Below are 19,397 nucleotides of genomic sequence, written 5' to 3'. Positions count from 1 at the left end.
AGTCATAGTGTTTTAGTCTGACTGAAGAAGGGTCTCGACCCGAAATGTCACCCATTCCTTCTCTCCCGAGATGCTGCCTGACCTGCTGAGTTACTCCAGCATTTTGTGAATAAAAACCTTCGATAGTGTTTTACAGCACAGAAACAGATCCTTTTGTCCCAACAACATTTCCACCAAGATGCCTATCTACATTAATCCCACTTGCCCGCATCAGGCCCCTATCTGTCTACTTTCCTATCCAAGTACCTGCCTAAATGACTTTCAGAGATGTGTCCATCTCTACCACCTCCTCCGGCAGCATGTTCCTTATAACCACCATCTTCGGTGGGAAAAGCCTGCCCCTCAGATCTTCCATACATTTCTCCCCTCTCATCTTATATATCATCATATCATATATATACAGCCGGAAACAGGCCTTTTCGGCCCTCCGAGTCCGTGCCGCCCAGCGATCCCCGTACATTAACACTATCCTACACCCACTAGGGACAATTTTTACATTTGCCCAGCCAATTAACCTACATACCTGCACGTCTTTGGAGTGTGGGAGGAAACCGAAGATCTCGGAGAAAACCCACGCAGGTCACGGGGAGAACGTACAAACTCCTTACAGTGCAGCACCCGTAGTCAGGATCGAACCTGTGTCTCCGGCGCTGCATTCGCTGTAAAGCAGCAACTCTACCGCTGCGCCACCGTGCCGCCCTATGCCTTAAACCTATGCCTTCTCATTTCAGATTCCCACAGCCTCTGAGAAACTCTGACTATCCAATGACCATCATAATTTTGTAAACCTCAAAAAGGGGTCGCCCCTCAGCTTCCCATGCTCCAGTGAGAAAAAAGCTAGAGTGGATGTGGAGAGGATGTTTCCAGGGGTGGGAGAGTCTAATGACTCAATAAAAGGACATACCTTTAGTATTGAGATGAGGAGGAATTTCTTTAGTCAGTGGGTGGTAAATCTGTGGAATTCATTGTCACGGACAGCTGTGGAAGCTAAATCATTTGGGTGTTTTTAAAGAGGATATTGATAGGTTCTTGATAATTAAGGATATCGAAGGTTTCAGGGAGAAGACAGGAGAATGGGGTTGAGAGGGAAAGATAGATCAGCCATGATTGAATGGTGGAGTAGACACGATGAACTGAATGGCTTAATTCTGCTTCTATGCCTTATGACCAACTTCTATTTGAAAAATATATTCGGCTGAGCGTCGATGCTAGTTGAGTTGAGTTAAATTTATTGTCATGTGTACCGAGTTACAGTGAAAAGCTTTTATTGCATGCTATCCAGTCAGTGGAAAGACAATATACAATTATAATCGAGCCATCCAGAGTGTAAATACATGATAAAGGGAATAACGTGAATAAAGTTTAGTGCAAGATAAAGTCCAATCACAGATCGTCTAAGGGCCTCCAATGAGGTAGATAGCAGCTCAGGACCACTCTCTAGCTGTTGGCTGGGTTGTTCAGTTGCCTGATTCGTTTTGAAATGCACCACAGGTAGAAACACCTGAAAGTATATTTAGACAAAAGGTCATGCTCCGATAGATGTTTTACCTCATGCTAGCTTTGCTTATGCTACAATCTAACATGATCAATGCAGACCCATGGGCTGAATGGCCTCCTCTTCTGTTGTGATTCCATGAAACTGCTTAATGGCCCAAAATCTAAAATAACACTGAGGCTCATAGCATGACTTTATTTCTGCACAAACGAGGGGCAGATTGGGAAATCAATACAGATGTCTGAAGAAGGCTTCCAACCCGAACCGTCACCATTCTTTTTCTCCAGAGATGCTCCCTGATCCGCTGAGCTATCCGCTGACATTCTTCGGTGTAAACCAGCAGTTGCAGTTCCTTTCTGCACAGATATCCATATGCTCTGGTTTTAGTTAAAGTTATAAAATTATTCAGCAAGGAAACAGGTCGTTCAGCCCAAATTGATTCCATAAGAATCAGATGTTCAGCTCTGATGTTAGTTTCACATGACCACCATCCCCACTGTCGACCTCATCACTGTAATCCATTGATGGATGCAGCTGCTAGATTTTATAAAGTAATTTCAGCACCAAACATGAAGTCATGCCAATTCCAGCCCATTGCCAAGAAATGATCTTAATCCCATATGTTTTAATTCTTGCTGATTTTTCAAAGTGCAATTTAATTTCCTATCTGCCTCCTCTTTTTATAGTCATAGAGTCATACAACTTTGAAACAGGCCCTTGAGCCCAACTCTGCCACACCATGCAAGATGCCCCATCTAAACTAAGCTTATTTGCCTGCAATTTGCCCATATCCCTCTACACCATTCCTATCCGTATACCTATCCAAGTGTCTTTTAAATGCTGTTATCGTACTTGCCTCAACTGCCTCCCCTGACAGCTCGTTCCATATACCTTTTCACATATTCCAAGTGAAAAAGTTGCCCCTCGGGTTCCCATTGAAATTTTCCCCTCACACCTTAAACCAATGTCCTTTGGTTCTTGATTCTTCTATCAATTCCTCTCATAATAGGTCGGGTGGGCCCGCGGTGGGTGCCGGAGGTTGGTTGACGACGCGCCGTTGAAAGAACAAAGAGGGGCCCGGCGTGGGAGGGGTGGGGGGAGGGTGCCGAGAGAACAAAGAGGGACCCAGCATGAGGGGGAGAGGGGTGGGGACCACTGAGAGAACAAAGAGGGACCTGGCGTGAGGCGGCCCGAAAGAATAAAGAGGAACGCAGCGTGGGGGATCCGCCGAGAACAAAGAGAGACCATTGGGGACTATATAGAATACTTTAGTTACTTTGTCGGCGACCTATACTCTTTGCATACTTTGTGTATGGTATGCAAAACAAAGAATTTCACTGTGATAGTGAATTTCAGGCATAGTTTTACACACTTCTATAAAATCACTCTTTAGCCACCTGGCCTCCAAAGAAATAAAGCCCCAGCTTGCCCAATCTCTCCCCACAGGTCAGGCACTCTGTGGCTGGCAACATTATCGTAAATCTTCTCTGCATTCTTTCCAGCTTAATGACATCCTTCCTCCAGCAGGATAACCAAAACCAAACACAATACTCCAAGTGCGCCCTCAGCAACGCCCTGTACGACAGAAACATAAGGTCCCAACTTCTATATTATCAATACCCTGAATGATGAAGGCCAAAAGCATTCTTTACCTCTCTATCTACCAGTGCCACTACTTTCAGGGAACTATGTACTTCTGCTCTACAACACTCACCAGGGCCCTACCATCCTCTTTGAAGATCTTGCCCTGGTTAGTCTTCCCAAAATGTGTTTTTCCTATTTTTTAAAATCTGCCCTTCCTTTCCCCATGTATTACTACAAACACGTTTTTTTCTTATATTTCACACTGATTTGATTTTCAGTCTGAATTTAAATTCCGCAGATGTTATGGTGGCATTTGAACTCGGGTCACTTAAAAAAATGCACTGAGATATTCTGCTTCAGTCAACCTTTCCAAGTTCCCACAATCCTCCAAGAGAAAATAAAAAATCTTCCCCACTCCTCTCTATTTTCTCGAACAGCAAATTTAAATTCATTTTTCTCAGGTTATGGTGAATGCCCATTGCCCTGAGAGTTTAACATGAGGTGGGGGCAGCACAGTGGCACAGCTGGTTGAGCTGCTGCTTCACAGCTCCACAGACCCGGCTTTGATCCTGAACTTGGGTGCTGTCAGTGTGGAGTTTTCACATTTGTCCGGTGTTTTCCGGTTTCCTCACACATACCAAAGGCTTGCAAGTATTAATTGGCCTCCATAGATTGTCCCTAGTGTGTAAGGAGTGGATACAAGCGACTTTAGGCTTTAGAGATACGGAGATACTGCCCTTCAGCTCACAGAGTCCGCGCCGACCAGCAATCACCCCGTACATTAGGACGATCCTGCACACTGGCTACAACTTACATTTTTATTTACCAAAGATGATTAACCTACAAACCTGTATGTTTTTGGAGTGTGAGAGGAAACCGGAGCATCCGGAGAAAACTCACGCAGTCACAACGTATCAACTCCATACGGGCAGCAGCCGTGGTCAGGATCGAACCCGGGTCTCTGGCATTGTAAGGCACCAACTCTACAATACAATACTATACAATACAATATATCATTATTGTCATTGTACAGGGGTACAACGAGATTGGGAATGCGCCTCCCATATGATGCAATAATTTAATTAGCTAGTCAGTATTAATTTAAACAACCCAATGAAACAAATTGTAACAGTTTTAAAACAGAATAAAGTGCAAGTAGATCTGTGCCGGTTCACTGTGCGATGTGACCATCCGGCTCAGCAGGACCGGTTCATAGCAGCTATGGCCCTGGGGATGAAGCTGTTCCTGAGTCTGGAGGTGCGGGTGTAGAAGGTCTTGTATCGTCTGCCCGATGGTAGACGTTCAAACAGGCTGTTGCAGGGGTGTGAAGAGTCTTTGTGGATGCTGGTGGCTTTTCTGAGGCATCGTGTGTTGTAGATGCCCTCCAAGGCTGGTAGCTGTGTTCCGATGGTCCTCTGAGCTCTATGGACTATCCGCTGAAGAGCTTTCCTCTCTGCCTCCGTGCAGCTGAGGTACCACACAGGGATGCCATGCGTTAGGATGCTCTCTATGGTGCAGCGGTAGAAGGTCGTCAGCAGCTGTTGGGGTAGACCAGACTTTTTCAGTGTTCTTAAGTAGAACAGTCTTTGTTGTGCCTTCTTGACCAGCGCAGCAGTGTTAGTGGACCATGTGGGGTCCTCCGAAATGTGAGTGCCCAGAAACTTGAAGCTGGACACTCTCTCCACACTGTCTCTACCACTGCGCCTCAGTGCCACACAAATATAGGATAACATTGATGAACTAGTGTGAACGAGTGAACGACGGTCAGTTTGCATGGTGTGAGTTGAGGGACCCGTTTCCATGTTGTTATCATTCAATGAATCAATCAAATATTATTTCTCCCAGCTCAGATGCTGCCTGAGAAGCTGAGTATTCCTATCTTTCAACTACATCTTCAAAATTGAAAAACTAAAATGGCTGTACATTGTCCATGCAAGGGCTGCTAATATTGCAGTGTTATTTCCAATGATGTACAGTAAAATAATCCTTTGGAAATATTATGTATATTCTGCATTTTACAGAATCCATCCACTCAGATCACATCCAGCCATTTTATGTGCACTGTGTTTTCTATCACACTACAAAGAGGAATAAATTCTTCTTGTCGCCTCTACATAGGTTCTTGATTGGTTAAAGATCAATTGCCTTTTTCTGTTTGCGTATGGGCATAATCAGTTTAAATATTAAGCATTTTCCTTGCAAAAATGTAAAAGTCATTCAACGTGCAAGGACAAGTCTCACCAACAGCACACCACACGCCATTAGAATCACCAAGAGCAAAAATGGCTTATTGCTAATTCTGCACTGCCACCTACTGACGAGTAGCAGTTGTACAGTGTCACGTTTCCTTCATTACCACAGTGTTGTTCTGGAGACTTCAGTTTTCCAAATTGGAAATAAATCTTCTTATTCCATGCAGTGGGATGTTACAATCTGGTAATGAGCAGGGCTTTTCCCTGGAGGGAGCTATCTGGTACACTGTCAAAGCAGAGAACTGACCATGAACTTCTGGTCAAACTACAGTCTGCCAGCTGCAAGGCCATTAGGCTAACTTTGCTAAGGCAAGCCTGCCAAAGGGATGTTCAAAGCATGACTTGAAACCTCTAGGATAATCATGAATAATCATTAAGCAAAGCATTGCAGACAGTGACGATATTAGCAAAATGACATCGCTCATAAGTGATAGGAGCAGAATTAGGCCATTTGGCCCATCAAGTCTACTCCGCCATTCAATTATGGCTGATCTAATCTTTCCTTCTTAACCCCTTTCTCCTGCCTTCTCCCCATAACCCCTGACACCCATACTAATCAAGAATATATCTATCTCTGCCTTAAAAATATCAGTTGACAGCCTCCACAGCCTTCTGTGGCAATGAACTCCACAGATGAACCACCCTCTGACAAAATAAATTCCTCCTCATCTCCTTCCTTAAGGAACGTCCTTTTATCATGAGGCTAGGACCTCTGGTCCTAGGCTCTCCCACTAGTGGAAACATCCTCTCTACATTCACTCTATCCAAGCTTTTCACTATTCGGTAAATTTCAATGAGATCCCCCCTCATCCTTCTAATCTCCAGCGAGTGGAGGCCCAGTGCCTCTGTAAGTTATCTGTGGAATGGAGTGTTTGGAGGTCACGATGTGAAACCCGCCACACAACCTGTGCAGCAGTGATCCTTGACACATTTTCTACCTACAGAATTCAGCTAATTTTATACCAATGCATGTTTCAATGCATTTCAAAGAATGCTGAAGAGACTTCCAAGCTTTAGACTTTTGACATACAGTGTGGAAACAGGCCATTTGGCCCACCGAATACTCCCTGAATAGTGATCACTCCGTACACCAGTACTATCCTACACACTAGGGACAATTTACAACCCCCCCCCCCCCCCCCCCTCCTCCTTAAACACCAGCATTAAAACAAATTTGATGGGCTCCACAGATATTATCTGGATATTACTAGAGCTGAAGAAATTGCCTACATTATGATTCTTTTGTGAACTGTAAAGAAAAACTGTGTAATATCGTTTATGGGATTAGTTGTTATGCACAGGCACCCCTGTTTTAATTTGCTTCTGGTATCAGGTTAACTACAGGCACCTATCCCAGATATCTACTTTTTTTTCAATGCGTTTCCTTTTAAACTCGGGCACTTCATCTCTCAATCTTTGCTTCGCAGCAAAATAATTACATTCTGTTGAGGTATTTCACTAATTCTCCAAGACAATTACTTATCAATCCAGTGCAGGAACTATGAGCGTCATGTCACAAAGCAATTCTTCTGTGATGCCAATTAACTGCTGGCCACCAAGCTGATGTTTCACTTGTTCTATAATCAGGCCAAATGTACCAGTCAGTCTCATTACAGTTAAACATGAATTCAATGGGAATGTGTGCAGCAAAATTAATTTCTTGTGTTAAAACAAAGATTAACCATTAATAAGCTGTATCTGAATTTAAGTCATATTTGACGAAAAAAACACTGGAGTGTCAAGGAATGAGTGATGAACTCAGAGATATTTATATCCATGTGGGCCTGAGAAGGATGATGGTGAGAGGCTATTTTCCTCTAGTTGGAAAGTCTAAATCTGCGGCATTATCTCAGATTGAAAAGTCAAGTGTTTCGGACTGAGATGTGATAAAGTGTCTTTACTGCAGAAGGCTGTATATCTTTGAAATGTTCTACTTCAAAGGGCCCATTCCCAGGCAGATTGCGATAGATTTTTTGGACAATAAGGAAATCAGAGGACATTGAAATATGTTTTGAAAAAGTGTTTCATAACGGAGGGCGGCACGGTGGCGTAGTGGTAGAGTTGCTACATTACAACACCAGAGATCCAGGTTCAATCCTGACTGTGGGTGCTGTCTGATTATGTATGTTCTCCCCGTGGGTTTTCTCCAGTTGCAGCAGTTTCCTCCCACACTTCAAAGACGTCGAGGCTTGAAAGTTAATTGGCTTCAATTTACAAAAATTGTCCCTAGTGTGTAGGATTGTGTTAGTGTATGGGGAACACTCCTTATTCTTCTTTCGTATGTCAACTACAACAATCAAAAAGTGGCAATTGGTGCTTCAGAGTACCGTAGTTGACGCTTCGCTGCAAATTTTGCCAGTTCTGTAGAACTACCCAGGGTGGACGATGAGGACGTAAAGCAGCTCCGACCCCATGGGGAACACTGGTCAGCGTCGGACTCAGTGGACCAAAGGGCCTGTTTCCACGTTGTATCTTTGAACTAAACTTAAACTAAACTTCACTCTTAATTGTGATTTTAGCTATTGCTCCCTGGCTTCCCGAGCTCCTTCCACTGGACTAAACAGATGTTTTGTATCTATTCCAAATATTTTACAGATTTTGATTGGAATTACATTGTCATACGATGCAGAAATAACTCCTTCAGCTGCTCGAGTTTGCACCGACCATGAAACTCACATTTGCACTGATCCTAAATAGTTTCCTTTATTGTGCAGGAAGGAACTGCAGATGCCAGTCTAAACCGAAGATAGACACAAAAAGCTGGAGTAACTCAGCGGGACAGGCAGCATCTCTGGAGAGAAGGAATTGGTGACGTTTCGGGGAGGGGTTGAGTGAGAGTAAATGTCGGGGTTATGTGAAGTTAGAGAAATTAAGATTCAACCACAGGGCTGTAAGCTGCCCAAAGCGAGATGTTGTTCCTCCAATTTGCGTTTAGCCTCACTCTGACAATGGAGACGTAGGACAGAAAGGTCTGTGTGGGAATGGGAAGGAGAATTAAAGTGTTTGGCAACCGGGAGATCAGGTAGGTTCAGGCGGACTGAGTGAGGTGTCACTACCTTGGAGATGGTCCAAGTAAAGTTGAGTGCAGGATAGAAATTGGTGGTAAAGTTGATAAAGTCCGTGAGTTCTGCATGGGTGCAGGAGGTAGCACCGATGCATTCGTTAATGCAACAGAGATAGAGTTCAGGGATAGGGCCAGTGTATGCCTGGAACAGGGATTGTTCAACTGTTTCCTTTAACATCGTTACTTTTTTGCATATCTCTCATTCATTGTTCTTTATCTCTCCACATCATCGTCTATATCTCTCGTTTCCCTTATCCCTAACTAGTCTGAAGAAGGGTCTCGACTCGAAACGTCACCCATTCCTTCTCTCCAGAGATGCTGCCTGTCCCGCTGAGTTACTCCAGCTTTTTGTGTCTATCTTAGTTTCGTTTATTACTCTTCCCCTATAAACCCACTCGGTCTCCCCTTTCCAGATTGAACCACTCATGTTCACATTAGAAGCAATAATCTACAGTAGCCAATTCACTCAATAACCAGTGCATCCTCAGGGTGTGGGAGGAATCTGGATCACCCAGCGGAAACACAAATGGTCAGAGGGTGAACATGTAAACTCCATAAAGACAGCCCCACAAATCAGGATTAAGCGCAGATCGCTGAGCTATAAGGTGGTAGCTTTAAGACATGTCAGGTGAGATCGGCCCCGTGGAATGCTCATCCTGCAACATGTGGGAGATCAGGGATATTGTCGGTGTCCCTGATGACTACTTGTGCAGGAAGTATGTCCAGCTGCAGCTCCTGGCAAACCGCATTGAACGGTTGGAGCTGCGGTTGAACTCATTCTGGAGCATCCACGATGCTGAGAAGGTCGTGGATAGCACGTACAGTGAGTTGGCCACACCACAGGTAAAAGATAAGCGGACAGAAAGGAAACGGGTGGCCACTAGCCAGCGTAGCAGTAGGCAGGTAGTGCAGGAGTCCCCTGCGGTCATCTCCCTCCTAAACAGATATGCCATTTTGGATACTGTTGGGGGAGATGGCTCATCAGGGGAAGGCAGCAGCAGCCAAGTTCATGGCACCGTGGGTGGCTCTGCGGCAAAAGAGGGGAGGAAAAAGAGTGGAAGGGCTATAGTGATAGGGGATTCAATTGTAAGGGGAATAGACAGGCGTTTCTGCGGCCGCAAACGAGACTCCAGGATGGTATGTTGCCTCCCTGGTGCAAGGGTCAGGGATATCTCTGAGCTGCTGCAGGACATTCTGAAGGGGGAGGGTGAGCAGCCAGTTGTCGTGGTGCACATTGGCACCAACGATTTAGGTAAAAAACGGGATGAGGTCCTACAAGGTGAATTTAGAGAGCTAGGAGATAAACTTAAAAGTAGGACCTCAAAGGTAATAATCTCTGGATTACTACCAGTGCCACGTGCTAGTCAGAGTAGGAATAGGAGGATATTTCAGATGAATACGTGGCTTGAAAAATGGTGCAAGGGGGAGGGATTCAAATTTTTAGGACATTGGAACCAGTTCTGGGAGAGGTGGGACCAGTACAAACAGGACGGTCTGCACCTGAGCTGGAATGGAACCAATGTCCTAGGGGGAGTGTTTGCTAGTGCTGACGGGGAGGATTTAAACTAATGTGGCAGGGGGATGGGAGCAGGAGCAGAAAGACAGAGGGGTGTAAAATGAGGGTAGAAGCAACAGGTAGCAAGGTGAAAAGTAAAAGTGGCAGGCAGACAAATCCAGGGCAAAAATCAAAAAGGGCCACTTTTCAACACAATTGTATAAGGGGTAAGAGAGTTGTAAAAACAAGCCTGAAGGCTTTGTGTCTCAATGCAAGGAGTATACGTAATAAGGTGGATGAATTAAATGTGGAGATAGTTATTAATGATTATGATATAGTTGGGATTACGGAGACATGGCTCCAGGGTGACCAAGGCTGGGAGCTCAACATCCAGGGATATTCTATATTCAGGCGGGATAGACAGAAAGGAAAAGGAGGTGGGGTAGCGTTACTGGTTAGAGAGGAGATTAAAGCAGTGGAAAGGAAGGACATTAGCTTGGAGGAAGTGGAATCGATATGGGTAGAGCGACGAAACACTAAGGGGCAGAAAACGCTAGTGGGAGTTGTGTACAGGCCACCTAACAGCAGTAGTGAGGTTGGGGATGGCATCAAGCAGGAAATTAGAAATGCGTGCACTAAAGGTGCAGCAGTTATAATGGGTGACTTCAATCTACATATAGATTGGGTGAACCAAACTGGCAGGGGTGCTGAGGAAGAGGATTTCTTGGAATGTTTGAGAGATGGTTTTCTAAACCAACATGTCGAGGAACCAACGAGAGAACAGGCCATTCTAGACTGGGTATTGAGTAATGAGGAAGGGTTAGTTAGCAGTCTTGTTGTGCGAGGCCCCTTGGGCAAGAGTGATCATAATATGGTAGAGTTCTTCATTAGGATGGAGAGTGACAAAGTCAATACAGAAACAAGTGTTCTGAACTTAAAGAAAGGTAACTTTGAGGGTATGAGGCGTGAATTGTCCAAGATAGACTGGCGATTGATGCTGAAAGGGTTGACGGTGGACATGCAATGGAAGGCATTTAAAGGTAGCATGGATGAACTACAACAAGTGTTCATCCCAGTTTGGCTAACAAGGGAAATCAAGGATAGTATTAAAACAAAAGATGAAGCATACAGATTAGCCAGAAAAAGTAGCATACCAGAGGACTGGGAGAAATTCAGAGTCCAGCAGAGGAGGACAAAGGGCTTAATTAGGAAAGGGAAAATAGATTATGAGGGAAAACTGGCAAGGAACATAAACACTGACTGCAAAAGCTTTTATAGATATGTCAAGAGAAAAAGATTAGTTAAGACAAATGTAGGTCCCTTGCAGTCGGAAACAGGTGAATTCATCATAGGGAACAAGGAGATGGCAGACCAATTGAACAAATACTTTGGTTCTGTCTTCACTAAGGAAGACATAAACCGTCTGCCGGAAATAGCGGGGGACCGGGGGTCTAATGAGATGGAGGAACTGAGGGAAATCCAGGTTAGTCGGGAAGTGGTGTTAGGTAAATTAAATGGATTAAAGGCAGATAAATCCCCAGGGCCAGATAGGCTGCATCCCAGAGTGCTTAAGGAAGTAGCCTCAGAAATAGTGGATGCATTAGTGATAATTTTTCAAAACTCTTTAGATGCTGGAGTAGTTCCTGAGGACTGGAGGGTAGCTAATGTAACCCCACTTTTTAAAAAGGGAGGGAGAGAGAAAACAGGGAATTATAGACCAGTTAGCCTAACATCGGTAGTGGGGAAAATGCTAGAGTCAGTTATTAAAGATGTGATAGCATCACATTTGGAAAGTGGTGAAATCATCGGACAAAGTCAGCATGGATTTACCAAAGGCAAATCATGTCTGACGAATCTTATAGAATTTTTCGAGGATGTAACTAGTAGAGTGGATAAGGGAGAACCAGTCCATGTGTTATATCTGGACTTTCAGAAGGCCTTCGACAAGGTCCCACATAGGAGATTGGTGTACAAACTTAAAGCACACGGTATTGAGGGTTCAGTGTTGAGGTGGATAGAAAATTGGTTGGCGGACAGGAAGCAAAGAGTAGGAATAAACGGGTCCTTTTCGGAATGGCAGGCAGTGACTAGTGGGGTACCGCAAGGCTCAGTGCTGGGACCCCAGTTATTTACAGTGTATATTAATGATTTGGACGAGGGAATTGAATGCAACATCTCTAAGTTTGCGGATGACACGAACCTGGGTGGCAGTGTTAGCTGCGAGGAGGATGCTAGGAGGCTGCAGAGTGACTTGGATAGATTAGGCGAGTGGGCAAATGCATGGCAGATGCAATATAATGTGGATAAATGTGAGGTTATCCACTTTGGCGGCAAGAACAGGAAAGCAGTATTACCTGAATGGTGACCGATTGGGAGAAGGGGAGATGCAACGTGACCTGGGTGTCATGGTGCACCAGTCATTGAAAGCAAGCATGCAGGTGAAGCAGGCAGTGAAGAAAGCGAATGGTATGTTGGCATTCATAGCAAGAGGATTTGAGTTTAGGAGCAGGGAGGTTCTGCTGCAGTTGTACAGGGCCTTGGTGAGACCGCACCTGGAGTATTGTGTGCAGTTTTGGTCTCCTAACCTGAGGAAAGACATTCTTGCCTTAGAGGGAGTACAGAGAAGGTTCACCAGATTGATCCCTGGGATGGCGGGACTTTCATATGAGGAAAGACTGGATAGACTGGGCTTGTACTCGCTGGAATTTAGAAGACTGAGGTGGGATCTTATAGAAACATATAAAATTCTTAAGGGGTTGGAGAGGCTAGATGCGGGAAGATTGTTCCCGATGTTGGGGGAGTCCAGAACCAGGGGTCACAGCTTAAGGATAAGGGGGAAGTCTTTTAGGACCGAGATGAGAAAACATTTCTTCACACAGAGTGGTGAGTCTGTGGAATTCTCTGCCACAGAAGGTAGTTGAGGCCAATTCATTGGCTATTTTTAAGAGGGAGTTAGATGTGGCCCTTTTTGCTAAAGGGATCAGGGGGTATGGAGAGAAGGCAGGTACAGGCTACTGAGCTGGATGATCAGCCATGATCATATTTAATGGCGGTGCAGGCTCGAAGGGCCGAATGGCCTACTCCTGCACCTATTTTCTATGTTTCTATGTTTCTAATTGCTGCATCATTGCATTTAACCTCTAAACACTGGGGTAGAGAAGCCAAGTCTGTGCAACCTTCAATCCTAAACTGAATTGAAATCTCCACCGAAACAATGCAGGACATAGCAACCTGCTTGATAGGCACCCCATCTACAACCATCCACTACACCACCAACCCACGGGAGCAGCAACTTATACAATCCACAGGATGAATTCAGCGACTAAGATTCCTTAGACGTCACCATTGAAACTCGCAACCTCTACCAGGTAGAAGGACAAGGGCAGCAAAAGCAGGGGATCCCTATCAATTGGAAAATGCCTTACAAGACACGCGCCATCCTGACCTGGAAATATATCGCCATTCCTTCACCGTCACTGGGACAACATCTTAAAACTCACTCCCTGTCAGCAATGTGGGTAGACCCAGGGCTCAATGTCGGCAGCAGTTCGTAAAGGCAGCTCACCACTACCTTGTCAAAGGCAATTAGGGATGGGAAATTAAATGCTGGCTCGGCCTGCAAAGCCCACATCCCTTGCATGAATATCTTTTTTTTTTAAATCCGCTTTCTTTCTGGTGAACCTTTTCAGTCTTGTTTAGGCCAATGTAATATTGCTGAGGTCTGATGTCCAAAGTTAACTTCACAGGAGATAGTTAACTTCACAGGAGACAGTCCCTCTTCACACACGACTGTGTTCCTGCATTCGACACCAACACCATTGTCAAGTTTGCAGACGACACAACGGTGATCGGGCTTATCACCAACGGGGATGAAACAAACTAAAGAGCGGAGGTGCAGAACCTGGCGGACTGGTGCTCGGATAACAACCTGTCCCTAAATACCACCAAGACCAAGGAGCTGATCATCAACTTCCGTAGGTCACATAACGGGGAATATGCCCCAATCTCTATCAACGGGGACAGTGTGGAGAGAGTGTCCAGCTTCACGTTTCTGGGCACTCACATTTCAGAGGACCTAACATGGTCCAATAACACTGCTGCGCTGGTCAAGAAGGCACAACAAAGACTGTTCTACTTAAGAACACTGAAAAAGTCTGGTCTACCCCAACAGCTGCTGACGACCTTCTACCGCTGCACCATAGAGAGCATCCTAACGCATGGCATCCCTGTGTGGTACCTCAGCTGCACGAAGGCAGAAAGGAAAGCTCTTCAGCGGGTAGTCCATAGAGCTCAGAGGGCCATCGGAACACAGCTACCAGACTTGGAGGGCATCTACAACACACGATGCCTCAGAAAAGCCACCAGCATCCACAAAGACTCTTCACACCCCTGCAACAGTCTGTTCGAACTCCTTCCATCGGGCAGACGATACAAGGCCTTCTACGCCCGCACCTCCAGACTCAGGAACAGCTTCATCCCCAGGGCCATAGCTGCTATGAACCGGTCCTGCTGAGCCGGATGGCCACAACGCATAGATCAACTTGCACTTTACCCTGTCTAAAAAAACTGTTACAATTGTTTCGTTTCGTTGGGTTGCTGTTAATTACTTAAATTATTGCATCGTATGGGAGGCGCATTCCCAATCTCGTTGTACCCCTGGGTACAATGACAATAAAGATATATTGTATTGTATTGTATTGTATAGACACAAAATGCTAGAGTAACTCAGCAGAACAGGCAGCATCTCTGTACAGAAGGAATGTGTGTCGTTTCGGGTCGAGACCATTCTTCAGACTGAGAGTCAGGGAAGAGGGAGTCTGGATATATGTAAGGGTAAGGTGTGAAAATGACAGATCAAGGCCGACGATGATAAGGAAATGTAGAATGGATCGTTGTCAGCTGAGGGGAAGGGTGTGGGTGGAGTGCTCCAAGAGCTCTGCTCAATGAAAGCATTTTCTTTCTTCTTTCTTTTTTTTTCTTCTTTCTTTCTTCAATGGCCATACTCATTGTGACAGTGCCAGCAATTTTCAATATCTGGGACATTACTGAGCATCAAGAATAACTCCTTGGGTTTGGCCAGTAGAAGGTAGATCCAAAGCTAGGTTATCTCTACACAACAACACCTTGGACTTATATAGTTTTTTAATGTACTAAAACATCTAAAAAAACTTCCCAGGAGTGTCATCCTCCACCGAAGGACATATTAGGACTGGTGACCGATCAAGATAGGTTTGAATTGAGTGCTTCTTTCGGTCTCCAATGAAGGAAATATCAGCGATCCCATCCAAAGCAATTTCAAAGAGGCTGCTGCTTGTAAAATATTCTTACTGAAGATTCACTGTTGTGGTTATCTGAAATAGGTGACTGTTGGAGAAAGCAGGGACATTCTGAGAGTCAAGCTTGTGTTTATAGCATGGAAATAAATTTATAATCATATTTTTGATAAGAAATTTGAAAATGATTTACTTGTTCTTTTACAAGGGTGCTCATCCACTCCTAAAGCCTCCTCGGGCTATTGAAATAATAGATCGGGTCAATATTCTCAAACTAGCTCCACAGATCACTCCTTTCTTATCGTGTGGTCCAGGATTTCCCAACAAAATGAATGCAGATTCTTTCTGTGTTAACCTACTTGAAATGATAGTACAATTGATTGTGGCCTAACCTAAATAAATACCTTGGTCAGTCACGGATATATTACAACCTTAATTGGCATTTCCACATTTAAGAATCCCTAAATCAAAAACATACAAATAGTGTTTATCTCGATACAGTATATATATTTTTTAAAAAGATGCGGACGCTGTAGGAAGGAACTGCAGGTGCTGGTTTAAACTGAAGATAGACACAAAAAGCTGGAGTAATTAAGCCGGGTCAGACAGCATCTCCGGAGAAAAGGAATAGATGATGTTTCGGGTCGAGGCCCTTCTACGGACTGAGAGTCAGAGGAAAGGGAAACTCCAGCTTTTTGGGTCTATCTTTGGGCTGTTGACATGAGTCGAGTGAAGAGAGTCAAGAGTGTTTTATTGTCAGATATCCCAGATAGAACAATGAAATTCATACTTGCAGCAGCACAACAGAATATGTAAACATAGTACACTGTAAACAATATAATAAACGAGAAAAAACAAGTTCAGTGTGGGAAGGAACTGCAGATGCTGGTTTAAACCGAAGATAGACACAAAAAGCTGGAGTAACTCAACGGGACAGGCAGCATCTCTGGAGAGAAGGAATGGGTGACGTTTCGGGTCGATTCTGAAGAAGGGTCTCGACCTATTCCTTCTCTCCAGAGATGCTGCCTGTCCCGCTGTTACTCCAGCTTTTTGTATCTATCTTCAAAAAAAGTTCAGTGTGTGTATATACTGTATATACACATACTCACATATACATATGACAGGAAAGATCAGCATTTATATTCCATAATTTGTTTCATTTGAGAAAGTGGTGATGAGCCATCTTTTTTAATAGCATTACAGGTATGGACTTCCATGAGGTAGATGTAGTATTGATGTAGGACAAGTGATATAATTTCCAAGTCAGAATGATAGGTATCTTGTGATCACCTGCAGCTGCTTCTTGATAGCAAAAGGTTGCTGGTTTGGAAGGTGCTCTTGGGAGTAGCCTGGGTCAGTGAATTTTATTAACAGTACATGGCCCATATGGGAGATGGGGTACAAATCATGGTGGATGCTTTGATCTGAATCCTGTCAAGTACCCTCAGATTAAGCAGCACTCGTTCATATCTGGAGAGAACATCGGTTCCGTAATACAGTGAGGTGGATTGGTGAAGATTATTCTGCCAAAATAGGCAATAAATTATCACATCCATTTAGTTTAGTTTAGTTTAGTGATACAGCGCGGAAACAGGCTTATCGTCCCACCGAGTCCGCTCCAACCAGCGATCCCTGCACACGAACACTATCCTACACACACTGGGGACAATTTACAATTTTACCAAGCCAATTTGCCTATAAACCTGTACGTCTTTGGAGTGTGGGAGGAAACCAAAGCACTCAGAGAAAACCCACGGGGTAACGAGGAGAACGAACAAACTCCATACAGACAGCATCCGTAGTTAGGAGGTGAGGTGTGGTGAGGCAGCAACTCTACTGCTGTATCACTGTGCCGCCCAATTGGTCTCTTCCAATTGTGAAAACATCTTGATGATTGAAAATGCATTGCAGCATCTAATCTTGTTGGCTTGGCATTTTAAGTAATCAGTGTTTGATGTTGAGCAAAATAATTTTTATTTTTAAATATTTTCATGACCTCAGAATTTTGTCTCTCTCTCTCTCTCTCTCTCTCTCTCTCTCTCTCTCTCTCTCATTCTCTCCCTTCTTCCAGCTCAGTAACACTTTGAGATACCTGCCCCACCCCACCAAATCTGACCTCTTAATAACCCCAAATTTAATTGTTCCTCCAAGTTCCAAGACCTTGACTGCTGGAAATCCTCCCCAATAATCTTCATTTCACTTCTTCCTCTCTGTCCTCCTTCAAGATGCATTTAGCTTTAGTTTTAGAGATGCGGCATGAACACAGGCCCTTCTGCCCACTGAGTACGAACTGACTATTGACCACGAGACACTAAGGGCAATGTACAGAGGCCAATTAACCTACAAACCTGCATGTTTTTGTAATGTGGGAGGAAACTGAAGCACCCGGCGAAAACCCACGCGATCACAGGTGGGAACGTTCACACTCCACACAGACAGCACCCGAGGACAGGATCGAACCTGGGTCTCTGGAGCTGTCAGGCAGCAACGCTACCACTGCGCCACCATTCCTTTGTCCAAGCTTTTGGGCAATTGCCTTTATATAACCTTTTGAGGCTTGCCATCGTTTTCTTTTTGTTTAGTAAAGCTCTTTTGAAGTTCCCTGGGACATGTTCCCCGCATTAAAGGTCTTGAATGAATAGAAGCTCTTGTTGCTGCTGCTCATTCTGTTGTAACTCCTTTCAACAATGAACAATACTTCAAGTGAAAAAAAAAGATAGAACTTGGTGCCAAGTTTCAAAAGGTAATGCGATTTAGATGCTGCTTTTGCTAACTCCAGGCATAAAGCCAAAACAGAAGGATCAGTGCCAGATTTGACTGGCAATCCAATAACGCCAGCCCCTGGCCAAAGCTTGGTAGTTTCTAAGAAATTTCAACAGAATTCTAGGAAACCGAAAGCCTTGATAATTATTCAGCGATCAGAAAACTGGCATGCAGACCAGATGTCCCTGGTTCAATTAACCGTTCTACTTTCTCTGCAGAGCAATTGATTTATTATGCTTAGGATCTGAGTTAAACGTGAAAACTGTTGCTAGAAGTTCAGTGTCTTAATTGCAGGCAAGCTCGAGACTTTGACTTGTGAGTAGCCATGCGCGGAAGACCCAGAGTTGCAAGTAAATTCCTGCCAGTGAAGCTTTCACTGTGGTCTATTGCTGGCCCCAACATAACATCTAACTGTGAAGCAAAGATAATAGAGCAGAGCAAGAGAGACCACTCGACCCTAAAAACCGTAGTATGTCATGGCGCCATTTTAGTAGTCAGAAACTTGCAGAAACATTTTAAAAGAAAAATAACAAAAATCTGTGAATTGATAGATGAGATATATTCCGCGTTTTTATGGTATCATCACACATACTGTTCCCACTACGAGAGGCATAGCAAACGGCGGGTTTTGCTTACTAAAATGGCGGACGTTACACTCCTTTGCATACTAACTTCAGTAGAGGCGATTTTGACGGAGTGGTTCATCTTGCTCCTCTAGTATCTTTGCTGTGAAGCTCAGGAATCTGCTGAACAAAGTGCAGCAGACTAGACGTGATGCGGACAAAAAGAGAATGCAGATGCCTGAACCTGGAACCAAAAAAACCCAGATCGCCGGAAGTACTCACTATGTTGTCCACTGTTAATCTTTCCTCTTCCCTTTCTTTTATGATGCAGTTTCTCGAACCCAAAATGTTGACATGTACCTTAATTCTCAACAGATTGATCCTCCAGTGTTCTGTTTTTACACTTGATGCCGTTTTTGTGAGCGAACTCATTTGTTTAAAGATTTCATTGGTGAGATAAGACCCTCGGAATATAAGAATTTGGGAACATGACTAAGCCACTCCGCTGGTTAAGCCTACCCTAACATTCAATATGATCGTGGCACCAGCACTCATCAGCTGTTCTGTGCCAGATCCCTATTACACTCAAGATAACCACAAAATGCTGGAGTAACCGAGGCAGCATCTCTAGAGGAAAAGGATGAGTGACGTTTCACAAATTGGCGGAACGGCACCTCATGTTTCGCTTGGGCAACTTGCAACCCAGTGGTATGAACGTTGATTCCTCTAATTTCAAGTAACCTCTGCATTCCATCCTTCCCCCTCCCCACCCTAGGTGTCCTACTAGTTCCACTGTTCGCATCCTTGTAACCCCCCTGTTATCACCTGTTTCCCAGCCAACAATGGGCCATTATTGGCTCCACCCTTCCTTGGTCATCTGTTGCCAGCCCTGATTTGTTCTGGCCTTT

Source organism: Rhinoraja longicauda, chromosome 2, assembly GCF_053455715.1.
Source record: "Rhinoraja longicauda isolate Sanriku21f chromosome 2, sRhiLon1.1, whole genome shotgun sequence".
In the NCBI taxonomy this organism is placed as follows: Eukaryota; Metazoa; Chordata; class Chondrichthyes; order Rajiformes; family Arhynchobatidae; genus Rhinoraja; species Rhinoraja longicauda.
This window is presented reverse-complemented; position numbering follows the sequence as displayed.